Source organism: Bombina bombina, chromosome 5, assembly GCF_027579735.1.
Source record: "Bombina bombina isolate aBomBom1 chromosome 5, aBomBom1.pri, whole genome shotgun sequence".
Lineage (NCBI taxonomy): Eukaryota > Metazoa > Chordata > Amphibia > Anura > Bombinatoridae > Bombina > Bombina bombina.
Window position 1 is genome coordinate 799,987,960 of NC_069503.1, and position 15,747 is coordinate 800,003,706.

Sequence of the window (15,747 nt, forward strand, 5' to 3'; positions counted from 1 at the left end):
ACACAAAGCCATTTGACCTTCAACTGGGATCAGCTGTGGGCATATTGATAAGCTCAGCATGAAAAGAGCTTTCCTGGAGCATCCCAGTCCCTGGTAGTGCAACTGAAGCAAACAATCAACTATGGGTGGCAAGTCACTTTCAAAAGATCTCTGGGATAATATTGTAGACAGGCACAAGTCAGGAGATGGATACAAGAAAATATCAAAGGCTTTATCAATGTCTAGAAGCACAGTGAAGTCTATTATTAAGAAGTGGAAGGTATTTGGTGCAACTCAGACCCTCTCTGGATCAGGACGTCACTCCAAACTGGATGAAAGAGCCAGGAGAAAACTGATCAGGGAGGCTACCAAGAGGCCCACAGCAACTCTAAAGCAGTTGCAGGAATTTATGACATGTGACACCAATATCACAAATTCTCCACAAATGTGGCTTGTATGAGAGGGTTGCAAGAAAAAAGCCACTCCTCAAGAAAGGCCACATGCAGTCACGACTGAGCTCTGCCATAACACGCCTAGGAGATTCTGAGGCCATATGGAAAAAGGTGTTATGGTCAGATGAGACTAAAATTTAATTATTTGGCCTCAACAACAAATGATATTTCTGGTGGAAATCCAATACAGCTCACCATCCAAATAACACCATACCTACAGTAAAGCATGGATGTGTCAATATCCTGTTATGGGGGTGTTTCTCTGCAGCAGGCTCTGGAGCACTTGTCAGGATAGAAGAAATAATGGACGGGGCTAAATATTGTCAATTTCTTGAGGAAAATCTGCTGCCCTCTGCCAGGAATTTGTCAATGGGAAGAAGGTTTATCTTCCAACATGACACTGACCCAAAGCACTCAGCAAAAATTGACCACACAGTGGTTTAAGAAGAAAAAGGTGAATGTCCTTGCATGGCCTAGTCTGAACCCAGACTTAAACCCCATTGAAAATCTGTAGCATGACTTGAAGACTGCACTCCACAAATGGTCACCATCAAATGTAACTTAACTTGAGCAGTTCTGCAAAGAAGAGTGGGCAAATATTGCACAGTCTAGATGTGTAAAGTTAGTACAGACATATCCCAACAGACTAAAGGCTGTAATTAAAGCAAAATGTGGTTCAACAAAATACTGACACAAGGGGGTGACCCTTTTTCCAACTCAGTGATTCTGTTTTTGAATTGTCTTTATTTTTGCCTGACATGTTGGTGTTATATCTTTCACTTTGGTGTTATAAGTTGCACTGAGTAATTACTACTGGATAAACAAAAAGTGTGTCTTTATTGCAGGCTGCAAAACAACAAAATGTGATTAGTTTCAAGGGGGTGATTCTTTTCAATACCCACTGTATTCATCTATGGGAAGAACATTGGAATGTGAAATATTAATATCTTCATGTTGGGTTAGCGCACTTGAGAATATGCATTCGGGTTAGCCCAAAAGTTCGTTGTTAGTTTTTTTCCACTTTTTTTTCTCTCTATTGACTTCTATGTGGGGAATAGATTATCATACACACGATATTCTAAGTTCGGCTTTTTGCGCAAATCTGGTTAGCGAGCTACTTTGACCCATAATTTATCATGTGTGTGCATGTGTTTTTATGTGTGTTATGTGTTTCCAGTCTCTTTATATATATATATATACAAGGCTCAAAAATTCCACTCGCCAACTCGCATTTGGCGAGTGAAATTTATGCAGTGGCGAGAAAGTTTTAGTTCAGCAGGGTGGAAACTCATGTTGCAGATCTGGCTCACTAATGATCTGGCTCACTAATTAAAGAGTGGTTTCCCAGGCAGTGGCAGCTCTGAAGCAGCCGCCTAATTAGAGAGCCCGCACTGAGTCTGATAATCTCCACAGACGTCTTCTACCCCCTGCCATCCTCACACATCACCGCCATGCTTGTTGATTGTGGCGGGCCTGGTCACGCCCACTTCATTGTCAGATCAGGTCAGGATGCAGGGCAGCGCTGAACGCGCTCAATTCAAAGTGGGAATTCGTAAGCTAGCGAGTGGAGTGTGGACCGGACAGGTGGCGGCTTCAATGTGGCAGTAAGTGTGACAAGGAGAGGGGTGTCGCATCCAGGAGACTCAGGAACAAGTGAGTAGAGCAGTTCCTGGCACCGGGCAGGTAGATTGTTCCCACTGTTAGCCCTGCTGCGGGCTAGCAGTGCACAGGACCCGGTCACCTAAAAAATACGTCACACCACAGTTGTAAATTTACAGCAGTTTTGTCATGTAGGGCTAAAAAAACCATCTCTAGCAGTCAATGGGTTAAATGCTGGCAAATACTGCAGCACAAATGTACACACAGCAACCCCTCCCTACTAAACACTTTTTAACCCATGCGGAAGTAGTAGCCTGTGTAAGCAGGGAATAGTGCTGAACTGAAACAAACAGCAGACAGCCCCTTTTCAGTGTAAAACAAGAAGCTTACCTCTCGCAAAGACATGTCTGGAAACAGAACTGGAGAAAGTCCCCTCCCCTCTGGTTGTGCGAACATGAATGTGACTATGTATAAATCTATAAAAATAACTTATACCTAGCAATATTTCTACAGTCTACAGAGTTAACACGGTATTGAAACGTGTGCTCCCTGCCACAGTGTGTGTGTGCTCCCTGTCACAGTGTGTGTGTGTATGTGCTCCCTGTCAATGTGTGTGTGTGTGTGTGCTCCCTGCCACAGTGTGTGTGTGCTCCCTGTCACAGTGTGTGTGTGTGCTCCCTGTCACAGTGTGTGTGTGCGCCCTGTCACAGTGTGTGTGTGCTCCCTGTCACAGTGTGTGTGTGTGTGAGTGCTCCCTGTCAAAGTGTGTGTGTGTGCTCCCTGTCACAGTGTGTGTGTGTGCTCCCTGTCACAGTGTGTGTGTGTGTGTGCTCCCTGTCAGTATGTGTGTGTGCTCCCTGTCACAGTGTGTGTGTGTGTGCTCCCTGTCACAGTGTGTGTGTGTGCTCCCTTTCACAGTGTGTGTGTGTGTGTGTGCTCCCTGTCATAGTGTGTGTGTGTGTGTGCTCCCTGTCACAGAGTGTGTGTGTGTGCTCCCTGTCACAGTGTGTGTGTGCTCGCTGTCACAGTGTGTGTGTGCTCCCTGTCACAGTGTGTGTGTGCTCCCTGTCACAGTGTGTGTGTGCTCCCTGTCACAGTTTGTGTGTGTGTGTTCCCTCTGTCACAGTGTATGCTCCCTATCAGTGTGTGTGTGCTCCCTGTCACAGTGTGTGTGTGTGCCCCTTGTCACAGTGTGTGTGTGCTCCCTGTCACAGTGTGTGTGTGTGTGTGTGTGTGTTTCCTCTGTCACAGTGTGTGTGTTTGTGTGTGTTCCCTCTGTCACAGTGTGTGTGTGTTCTCTGTTTCAGTGTGTGTGCCACTAGCTCCTAATTAAATGTGGGCGCTGAAAAGAATGGTTGAAGTAGTGGGCCTGACGTGGGTATGCAGTGGGTGGGTGAGTAGGCGTGGCCTGGGTATGCAGTGGGCGGGTAATGGGTGGGATCAGAAGTGGCGAGTAACATTTTTGGCCTGGCTAGTAGCTTAGGACCTGAAATTTTGAGCCCTGTATATATATATATATATATATATATATATATATATATATATATATATATATATATATATATATATATACTGTATATACACTGTATATATATATATATATATATATGTATATATATATATACTGTATATACACTGTATATATATATATATATATATATATGTATATATATATATTTTTTATATATATATATATATATATATATATATATATATATATATATATATATATAAAAATATATACATATATACATTTACATGCACATACTACGTTGTCTTTTTTTCCTGTTTATTTTTTTCAAAATAATTCAAGTGTTACATTTCTTTAAAATAGAATAATAAAACATTTAAATGCACTGCTCAGCAAAATGTCTGGTGTCTGAATACTTTTACTACAATATATTAAAATTTTATCAGGACACAATGAAAAAACATGTGAGATAATTTTAATGGAGTCAGTGTCATACTAGCAATACAAAATGACCACTAAAAGCGTTAGCCATGTCCTCAGCCTACAAAAGACATTGCATAACCATTTCACTGCTAAAATGTGAACTTATGATTACTGAGATTCAATTACACAGATGCTCATTAACAGTGTGAGAGTGCTTATGCATTGTCTGAGATCTGTGTAATCTGGTGAAAACACTCCGAACAGAATGTCCCACTACCTTTAAATGCTACAATGACATGTCTGCAGACTTACTTTTGCTAAGCTCCATATGGCCTTTGCACCTATCTAAAGGTGAGACAACTTTTCCCCCCTACACAATTTCAACCATGTCCTGCCATATCTAATATCTAGGAGCCAGTGTATTCTGCTGCTTATATTGGATATAAGCCCCTTAAAGTTTTAAGCTCTTTATCTCTATCTTTAGTATCAGTCTACCATCTCTATGTAAACTTTCTTTTAAATGTCACCAGACTGATTTATTTCAGGAGAGTTCTTCTATGTACCAGACATAAGTTATTTTTTGTAGTCTATAGATAAAATTATGTGGCTGTTGGTTAGTGACCCAGGGAGGAAGAGACCTTGACATGATCCTTTGCCTATCACCATTTGGCCTGTATATCCTATAAAAATGTTGCCAGTTCACTTTTTAATAAGGTACACTTTATAATCATTTTAAGCAATATATTGTGATTGTTTCAAGGATGGGACTACCATTGGTGCAGCAGCACCAGGGTCAAGTGCTGGGGGGGGAGGGGGCATAGTAACCACCCTATTCATAGGTGTGTGCAGAATGTGTACAACCCTAATGCAGGGGAGTCTTTTATTAGTGCTGGTTGCAGGTCTATCTATCTATCTATCTATCAATCTATCTATCTATCTATCTATCTATCTATCTATCTATCTCTCTATCTATCATAAGGTCAATATGTATATATGTTTTATATGTGTACATATGTATGTGCATACATACATACATATAAACACATATACACATATAGATACACACATACATATATCTATATCTATCTATCTATCTATCTATCTATCTATCTATCTATCTATCAATGTCAAAATAAGAGCAGAAAGTGCATTATTATTGCTTACTACTGAGTTACCTTTGGGGGGGCTCAGAACATTTTGCAGCAGAGCCCTCTGTTGATGAGGTCCATTATGTAATTGTTTGTGTTATGTATTTCCTTTCTGCACTTAGAAATCTGCTGCTCCCCGAATACTTCATCCCCAACTATAGAGCTCATATTTCCCTCATATATTTCCCACAACAGTAGGCAGTGAACACATGGAGGCATCATCCACCCTCACTAGACAACCAGGGCTAATGTATTTGTAATAAAATAAATAAATAAAGCTTTAAGAAAGAATAAGAGTAGGAAGACATCATGGTTGAGAACTACTAATCAGGTTTTCAGGATTACCTTAGATTAGAGCAGGTAAAATAACCATGTTTACAAATCAGCTGATTATTTCACTTGTGCTCCAGCTCAGAGATCCTCAAAATGTGGCCTGTTAGGGAGATCTGAGGCAGGTTTACAAACAAGTGGCCTAGACCAAAATACGTCCCCAGATGTTTATCAGTCCCCCATGTCTCTGAAGAGTACTGCAAATACGAGAGACCGCAGAAATGAATGTTCAAGTGAATGAGATGGGTGACAGATAAAGCTATGAAGTATAATATAGCAGACATTCCAACTCTCCCTAAAGTTCAGGAAGTCAATGGAATGCAATCTCCCTGAAAACTCCAAGTACCATGATCCAATGTGGCCCGGAAAAGTGTTTTTTTTTTTAAGGAATGCCTTTAGTTGCTGGAACGTTATAGAACCCTTAAAGCATGCATCAGTAACAAAAAAGCCCCCACTGATTTTAATAAAATAAAACACAAATACTACCTTATTTACTGCACGTAATTAAACTTCGTATTCTAAAATATTTAAGCATTCAACAAGCGTACGATCACTGGAAAATAGGTTTGTTGTATGTGATTGTGCAATAAAGCTACTTTTTTGTAATGTGCCTTTAGTGGGAAGCTACTTTAATGATAAGTCTCTATCATATTTAGGGTTTCAAGGTGTCCAATATATAATTGGGAGGGGGGGGGGGTTGGCGGCGCAGTAGCGGGTAAATCCACCTCCCTGAAATGAGTTTTTACAGGTTGGGATGTCTGATATAGACAAGTTGAAAAGTGAAAGAAAGAGAGAGAAAGATGATGGAAAATGAAGAATAGGAAGAAAAGAATACATTGAAGCGACAAGAGATACTATAGAAAGAAGCAGAAGGTACAAAATCTGTAAAGAAGGGAGAATGTTATATCTGAATCTGGGATTGCTGGCTATACAACTAGGCCTTGTGGGACGAACTAATGGCTATGTAACTACTCTCTTTATGTGGCAATACTATTTATATACATCTATTAGTAATACAGAACAAAAATACACTTACACCACAGCATTTAATTCAATAATAATTTATCTGAGAATTCAATCCATGAGGCCAGAGGTAAAACATACATCAGAGGGAAGCATTGCTTGTTCACTGTTATTGTGTGAGGTAATATTTTTAAAAAAATGTGTGAAAAAAAATGTCTGGTGATGGGCCCTGTATTCTACTATCTTATTATTAACTTTATATCTAATTCTCTTCTTCCTCTTTTAACCCTCTCTTTGCTCTGTGAGGAGCACTAAACACTAAACAAAAAAGCCGCTATCTTGCCAATTCAGGGCAGCTGGCAGCTTTGAGGTTTAGTGGTGTTACACTGATAAATGGAAATGCATTGCCCCCCCCCCCCACCTCACCAGAACACCCTCCTCCAGAGCTGACAATGGGGCCAGGTATCCAGCTACATCCAAAGCACCACTAAATGAATTCACAAAGATGGCCTTGGATCAGATTGTCATTCCTCACATAACATATCACCAACGATTACTAACTTATTGTTCATGCTTTCAAAATAAACATATTTTTCATTACATTTTCCTCTGCTATAGTGGCACCTACTGGAGAAACACTGCCAGTCAATGACTAATAATGCTTAAACCAGACATGATAATTGATATGCCAGGTAACTGGTTGCTGCTTTAAACTTCACAAAAGTAAAGTAGATCATGTATTTTTTATTATTACAGTGAAATTCTTATTTAGCAACCACCAGAGGATGTGTTCTTTGTATTCAGCTACAAATCAATACTTTGATTTAAATAAATCCAGGCAGTGTACTGAGGAAGAGAAAAAAAGTGGTAAGTAAAGAAGTGTCAAGTGGGAAATAGCTGTGATTTTGTTTCTGTGCAATTATTTAACAACACTTAATATATGCATAAATATCATACATTTTACAGGAATGGAGTGTTAGGAGGAAAGTTATGTGGGAATAAAACTGATAGAATAATTAAAAACAAATTGCAAGGTTGGAATTAAAGTAAGAATATAATTGGTGAGGAGGAGGGAAAAAGAGTGGGAATGACAAGGCAGTGGGAAAAAGATAGAATGTAATTTGTGAGGTGGTTGGAATAAAGAGAGAATGGGGTTGTTGAGGCGCTGAGAAGTGAGAGGAAATGGGATTAGCGGGATGGTAAGGAAAACAATGAGATTGATTGGGTAGTGAAAAAGTGGGAATGGAATTGGTGGAGAGGATTAAGGTTCATAAATAGGAATCAAGGAAAGTGGAAATATGTGAGAATTTTATTGGTGGGGAGTAGTGATGTTGCGAACATAAAATTTTCACCGGCGAACTGGGCGAACCGCCATAGACTTCAATAGGCAGGCGAATTTTAAAACCCACAGGGACGCTTTCTGGCCACAATAGTGATGGAAAAGTTGTTTCAAGGGGACTAACACCTGGACTGTGGCATGCCGGAGGGGGATCCATGGCAAAACTCCCATGGAAAATTACATAGTTGATGCAGAGTCTGGTTTTAATCCATAAAGGGCATAAATCACCTAACATTCCTAAATTGTTTGGAATAACGTGCTTTAAAACATCAGGTATGATGTTGTATCGATCAGGTAGTTTAACCCCTTAACGACTGAGGACGTGCAGGGTACGTCCTCAGAAAAAAGGCAGTTAATGCCTGAGAACGTACCCTGCACGTCCTCAGTGTGGAAAGCAGCTGGAAGCGATCCTGATCACTTCCAGCTGTTTTCCGGTTATTGCAGGATGCCTCGATATTGAGGCATCCTGCAATAACATTTTTTACCCCTGCAGTGCAGAGAGAGCCACTCTGTGGCCCTCTCTGCACCGGACATCGATGGCCGCATGCGTTGGTGGGTGGGAGCTGAAGTGGGAGGTGGGTGGGCGGCCATCGATGGCTTCTTGGTAAAAGAGGGGGGGCGGGATCGGGGGCGGTATCGCCGGGGGCGCGCACGGGCGCGCGCGCGTGCACGGGGGGTGGTGGGCGGGCGCGTGCACGGGGAGGGAGCGGGTGGGAACCACTTACACTACAGAAAGGGTTTTTTTATTATGGGGAGAAAGGAGGGATAAAATCCCTGAATAAAGTAATCTAAGAGATCTGGGAGGGGGTGGGGGATAAGTCTTGGGGGGGGGGGGAAGCTACACTGCAGAAAAAACAAAAATAAAAAAAAAATAGACATTTTTACATGCAAACTGGGTACTGGCAGACAGCTGCCAGTACCCAAGATGGCCCCCAATAAGGCAGAGGGGGAGGGTTAGAGAGCTGTATTGGGGGGGATCAGGGAGGTTGGGGGCTAAGGGGGGAATCTTACACAGCAGCATATGTAAATATGCTATATATAAAAAAAGGATACCTTTTATTTTAGTACTGGCAGACTTTCTGCCAGTACTTAAGATGGCGGGGACAATTTTTGGGGTGGGGGAGGAAAGAGAGCTCTTTGGGAGGGATCAGGGGGTCTGATGTGTCAGGTGGGAAGCTGATCTCTACACTAAAGCTAAAATTAACCCTGCAAACTCCATACAAGCTACCTAATTAACCCCTTCATTGCTGGGCATAATTCACGTGTTGTGCGCAGTGGCATTTAGCGGCCTTCTAATTACCAAAAAGCAACACCAAATCCATATATGTCTGCTATTTTTGAACAAAGGAGACCCCAGAGAAGCATTTACAACCATTTGTGCCATAATTGCACAAAATGTTTGTAAATGATTTCAGTGAGAAATCTAAAATTTTGAAAAATTTAACGTTTTTCTTTATTTGATCGCATTTGGCGGTGAAATGGTGGCATGAAATATACCAAAATGGGCGTAGATCAATACTTTGGGTTGTCTACTACACTACACTAAAGCTAAAATTACCCCAAAAAGCTCCCTACATGCTCCCTTATTAACCCCTTCCCTGCTGTGCATAATACATGCATGATGCGCAGTGGCATTTAGCGGCCTTCTAATTACCAAAAAGCAACGTCAAAGCCATATATGTCTGCTATTTCTGAACAAAGGGGATTCCAGAGAAAAATTTACAACCATTTATGCCATAATTGCACACGCTGTTTGTAAATAATTTCAGTGAGAATCCTAAAGTTTGTGAAAAAATTTGTGAAAAAGTGAACAATTTTTTTTATTTGATCGCATTTGGCGGTGAAATGGTGGCATGAAATATACCAAAATGGGCCTAGATCAATACTTTGGGATGTCTTCTAAAAAAAAATATATACATGTCAAGGGATATTCAGGTATTCCTGACAGATATCAGGGTTCCAATGTAACTAGCGCTCATTTTGAAAAAAAGTGGTTTGGAAATAGCAAAGTGCTACTTATATTTATTGCCCTATAACTTGCAAAAAAAAAGCAAAGAACGTGCAAACATTGGGTATTTCTAAACTCTGGACAAAATTTAGAAATTATTTAGCATGGGTGTTTTTTGGTGGTTGTAGATGTGTAACAGATTTTGGGGGACAAAGTTAGAAAAAGTGTGTTTTTTTCCATTTTTTCCTCATATTTTATATTTTCTTTTATAGTAAATGATAAGATATGATGAAAATAATGGTATCTTAAAAAGTCCATTTAATGGCGAGAAAAACGGTATATAATATGTGTGGGTACAGTAAAAGAGTAAGAGGAAAATTACAGCTAAACACAAACACTGCAAAAATGTAAAAATAGCCTTGGTCCCAAATGGACAGAAAATGGAAAAGTGCTGTGGTCATTAAGGGGTTAAGGGTTACGCCCGCTTCACAGTGACAGACCAAACTCCCCGTTTAACGCACCGCAAACAACCGCAAACAGTCCATTTGCACAACCGCAAACTCCCCATTTGCACAAGGTTGGATACCAAGCTAGCCATGTCCCGTTCCTTGTCCTCACTGATGTTATTGAAGGTCTCTTCCTCCACCCAGCCACGTACAACACCAAGGGTCCCCGAAAGGTGACAACAAGCCCCCTGGGACGCCTGCTGTGTTTGGTCTTCCACCTCCTCAAAGCCACCTTCCTCCTCTGACTCCTCTTCTTCAGACTCCTCTCTCTGCATTGCCTCTCTCTGCATTATTATAAGGTGTGTTAAGTAGTACTATTCCTATCAGTTTAATCCCTGTTACGTCCCCTATCAGGGGACGTGTGTATGGCATCGATTTTAGGAACCGGGAGATGGAAAAAGATGCTTGGTCGGACCTCCTACTTCAAATTTGGGGCACTGCGCGTGCAATCTAATGTGCCACCAGATAGGAGTGGTGTGTTAAGTAGTACTATTCCTATCAGTTTAATCCCTGTTATGTGCCTTTTTTTGGTTTGGTTTTTGAAGCCACAGTGCAGCACCAGAGGCCAGAAAAATTAGGCATGTACACATGCCTGAAAAATTAGGTATTGTTGCAGCCGCTGCTGTATCAGTGGCCAGAAAAATTGATGTTTGTTTCCCAGGCAGAAAGTGCCCTAAAACATTGCGGCTTGAACCCTAGTTGGTGGCGGATAAGTCACGCAAGTCATCCGGCATTCAGAGATAAAATACAGCAGCGAGTGGACCATTTTTAGCCCAAGGCAGCTCATCTCATCAGGCCTTTTTTAGTCGAATGTATCGCCCACTGTCAGTCCCTTCGGGATCCATCCCTCATTCATCTTAATAAAGGTGAGGTAATCTAGACTTTTTTGACCTAGGCGACTTCTCTTCTCAGTGACAATACCTCCTGCTGCACTGAAGGTCCTTTCTGACAGGACACTTGAAGCGGGGCAGGCCAGAAGTTCTATCGCAAATTCGGATAGCTCAGGCCACAGGTCAAGCCTGCACACCCAGTAGTCAAGGGGTTCATCGCTCCTCAGAGAGGGGTCTAGTAGCGTGGACACCCAGTACAGGTCGTTCTCCTTCAGCCTTTTTATACAAGGGTCCCTCAACAGGCACGACAGCATGAAAGACCCCATTTGCACAAGGTTGGATGCCGAGCTACTCATGTCCCGTTCCTCGTCCGCAGTGATCTCACTGAAGGTATGTTCTTCCCCCCAGCCACGTACAACACCACGGGTACCAGATAGGTGACAACGAGCACCCTGGGATGCCTCTTGTGGTTGGTCTTCCTCCTCAAAGCCACATTCCTCCTCTGACTCCTCTTCCTCACAATCCTCTTCCAGCGTTGCCGCAGGTCCAGCAAGCGATGCTGATAAGGCTGTTTCTGGTGGTGATGGTGACCACAACTCTTCCTCTTCACGCTCATCTACGGCCTGATCCAGCACTCTTCGCAGGGCACGCTCCAGGAAGAAAACAAATGGTATGATGTCGCTGATGGTGCCTTCGGTGCGACTGACTAGGTTTGTCACCTCCTCAAAAGGATGCATGAGCCTACAGGCATTGCACATGAGCGTCCAGTAACGTGGCAAAAAATTCCCAGCTCTGCAGAGGCTGTCCTAGCACCCTGGTCATACAAATAGTCGTTTACGGCTTTTTCTTGTTGGATCAGGTGGTCGAACATTAGGAGTGATGAATTCCAACGTGTCGGGCTGTCGCAAATCAAGTGCTTCACTGGCATGTTGTTTCACCGTTGGATATCTGAAAAGTGCGCCATGGCCGTGTAGGAACGCCTGAAATGGCCACACACCTTCCTATCCTGCTTCAGGACATCCTTTAAGCCTGGGTACTTATGCACAAAGCGTTGTACGATCAGATTACACACATGTGCCATACACGGCACATGTGTCAACTTGCCCAAATTCAATGCCGCCAATAAATTTCTTCCGTTGTCACAAACCACTTTGCCTATCTCCAGTTGGTGTGGAGTCAGCCACTGATCCACCTGTGCATTCAGGGCGGACAGGAGTGCTTGTCCGGTGTGACTCTCTGCTTTCAGGCAAGTCAACCCCAAGACAGCGTGACACTGCCGTATCCGGGATGTGGAATAGTACCTGGGGAGCTGGGGGGGGTGCCGTTGATGTGGAGCAAGATGCAGCAGCAGAAGAGGACTCAGCCGAGGAGGTTATGGAAGAGGATAGAGTAGGAGGAGTAGAGGAGGTGGCAGCAGGCCTGCCTCCAAGTCGTGGCGGTGTCACCAACTCCTCTGCAGAGCCACGCATTCCATGCTTGGCAGCTGTCAGCAGATTTACCCAATGTGCAGTGTAGGTGATATACCTGCCCTGACCATGCTTTGCAGACCAGGTATCAGTGGTCAGATGGACCCTTGCCCCAACACTGTGTGCCAGACATGCCATTACTTCCTTTTGCACAATCGAGTACAAGTTGGGGATTGCCTTTTGTGCAAAGAAATTTCGGCCGGGTACCTTCCACTGCGGTGTCACAATAGCTACAAATTTTTGGAACGCCTTAGACTCCACCAGCTTGTATGGTAAAAGCTGGCGGGCTAAGAGTTCAGACAAGCCAGCTGTCAGATGCCGGGCAAGGGGGTGACTTTGTGACATTGGCTTCTTACGCTCAAACATGTCCTTGACAGACACCTGACTGTGGGCAGATGAGCAGGAACTGCTCAAGGCGAGAGTCGGAGTGGCGGATGGTTGAGAGGGGGCAAGGAGGACAGCAGTGGTTGACGTGACTGAAGATGCTGGACCAGGAGGAGGATGGCAGCTTTGAGTTTGTGTGCTGCTTGTACTCATGTGTTGATCCCATACACGTTTGTGATGTGCGATCATGTGCCTTCGCAAAGCAGTTGTACCTTGGTGGGTGTTGGACTTCCCATGACTCAGTTTCTTTTGGCACAGGTTGCAAATGGCATCGCTGTTGTCAGAGGCAGACACACAAAAAAAATGCCACACTGCTGAGCTCTGCAATGACGGCATTCTGGTGGTGGCAACATCATGCGTTGATTGGCGTGCTGTCTGGCTGACCCCAGGTGCCGATGCATGCTGTCTGACTGTGCCACTAGCTCCTTGCGACGACCTTCCCCTGCTTCCAACTCGTCTCCTCCTCCTCTCTGTCTCCCCATCTGAACTTTCCCCCTGTTCTTCTTCTCTTCTAGCGGGCACCCACGTGACATCCACAGACGCATCGTCATCACCGCTTCACTTGTATCTGACAACTCAGCAAAGGAAGCAGCATCGGGTACCACATCATCATCATCATCATCATCACACCGTAGGTCCATGTGTGTAATGCTGCCTGACTGAGACATATCCCTGTTATCTACATCCTCTGTCAATAATGGTTGCGCATCACTATCACTCATTTCTTCCAACTGATGTTTAAATAACTCCTCTGACAGATCAAGTGAAGCGGCTGTGGTGCTAGTGTTGGTGGTGGCGGCAGGCAGGCGAGTGGTAACTTGAGAGGTGCCCAAAGCTAAGCTGGAGGAGGGTGGTGCGTCAAGGTTCCGAGCGGAAGCTGTAGAAGATTGGGTGTCCTGTGTTAGCCAGTCAACTGTGTCCTCAGAACTGTTCGAGTTCAGGGTACGTGGCCTCTGAACACTGGGCATTATTCTAGGGCCAAAGGGAATCACAGCACCACGACCACAACGGCCCCTGCAGGGTGGCCTGCCTCTGCCTGTCATTTTTTTCCGATTAGTGGTACTATGCGTGCAAGCTACTGTGACAACAGATATGAGTGGCACTGTGCACTGGCAGAAGTTGGCAGAGTAGACGCTGTAGGCCTGACACACAACGCTTGCAGACAACTAACTGCTATTCAATCTATTACAGTCAAAATTGTAATTTTTTTTTAAATGTACACTACTGTTACACCAGATATGAGTTGCACTGGTGTGACACTGTGCCCTGGCAGGCACTGAAACGCACACGCGTGAAGGAAACTGACTGCTATTATTTCACAGTCAAAAAAGTGTTGTTTTTTTTTTAAATGTACACTACTGTTACACCAGATATGAGTTGCACTGGGGTGACACTGTGCCCTGGCAGGCACTGAAACGCACACGTGTGAAGGAAACTGCCTGCTATTATTTCACAGTCAAAAAAGTGTTTTTTTTTTTAAATGTACACTACTGTTACACCAGATATGTGTTGCACTGGGGTGACACTGTGCCCTGGCAGGCACTGAAACGCACACGTGTGAAGGAAACTGACTTCTATTATTTCACAGTCAAAAAAGTGTTGTTTTTTTTTAAATGTACACTACTGTTACACCAGATATGAGTTGCACTGCGGTGACACTGTGCCATGGCAGGCACTGAAACGCACACGTGTGAAGGAAACTGACTGCTATTATTTAACACAGTCAAAAAAGTGTTTTTTTTTTTTTAAATGTACACTAATGTTACACCAGATATGAGTTGCACTGGGGTGACACTGTGCCCTGGCAGGCACTCAAATGCACACGTGTGAAGGAAACTGACTGCTATTATTTCACAGTCAAAAAAGTGTTGTTTTTTTTAAATGTACACTACTGTTACACCAGATAAGAGTTGCACTGGGGTGACACTGTGCCCTGGCAGGCAGACACTGAAACGTACACGTGTGAAGGAAAATGAATGCTATTATTTCACAGTCAAAAAGTGTTGTTTTTTTTAAATGTACACTACTGTTACACCAGATATAAGTTACAGTGGGGTGACACTGTGCCCTGGCAGGCACTGAAACGCACACGTGTGAAGGAAACTGACTGCTATTCAGGGGCGTATTTAGGTTTTGTGCTGCCCTAGGCACACAGAATCCTGCTGCCCCCCCCCCCCCCAGATTTAGGCCATTTTTGGCCATATAATTTTTTTGTTCAGTTAGTAATGTGACTTTTTTTCATCTTCATTTTCAAAATAAATGTTTACCAGCCAGGGCTTGTAAAAAGTGAGATGAAACACAGGCTCAGCCCATGTTAATTTTTCTGCATTAAAAATATACACTAAATGAGCCTTTAATGCTTATGTATATACAATAAACAGTGGCTTGCATTATTGCATACATTAACTGCTATTTATTTAAAAAATAAATTCCAGTTAATATGTGTATTAAAACTATCTCTTACCTTTGTAAGGAGAAAATAAATAATCAGCCCAAAAAGTCAAGCAGTGTGAATGATCCTAATTAAATAAAAAATAATTTTATTTAAATAATTAAATAAAAAGCAGCACAGGGTTTGTTTCAAATGTCCATTAAGAGGCAGCTAAAACCAGAATTTTTGTTTGAGAGTGAGAATTTAAAACTCAAAATATAGTCCCTAAAGGAGCACTTACAGTCCTGCTCTTGAGTACATTTGTGTAATATAAACACAGTATAAGGTCCAACCATTGTTCAAGGTACATTAAACTGCCACTTTTCCAAAGATAAACACTGTCTGTTCAAGATTCAGTAATATAAAGGTCAACTTCCTGGCTTGATCCTCCCTGCTGGCTCATGCAACTCCTAGCTACCCAGATAAGTGCACTGTTACTCCACCTTGCAAAAAGGTTCTGCTGATGAAACTCCCATCA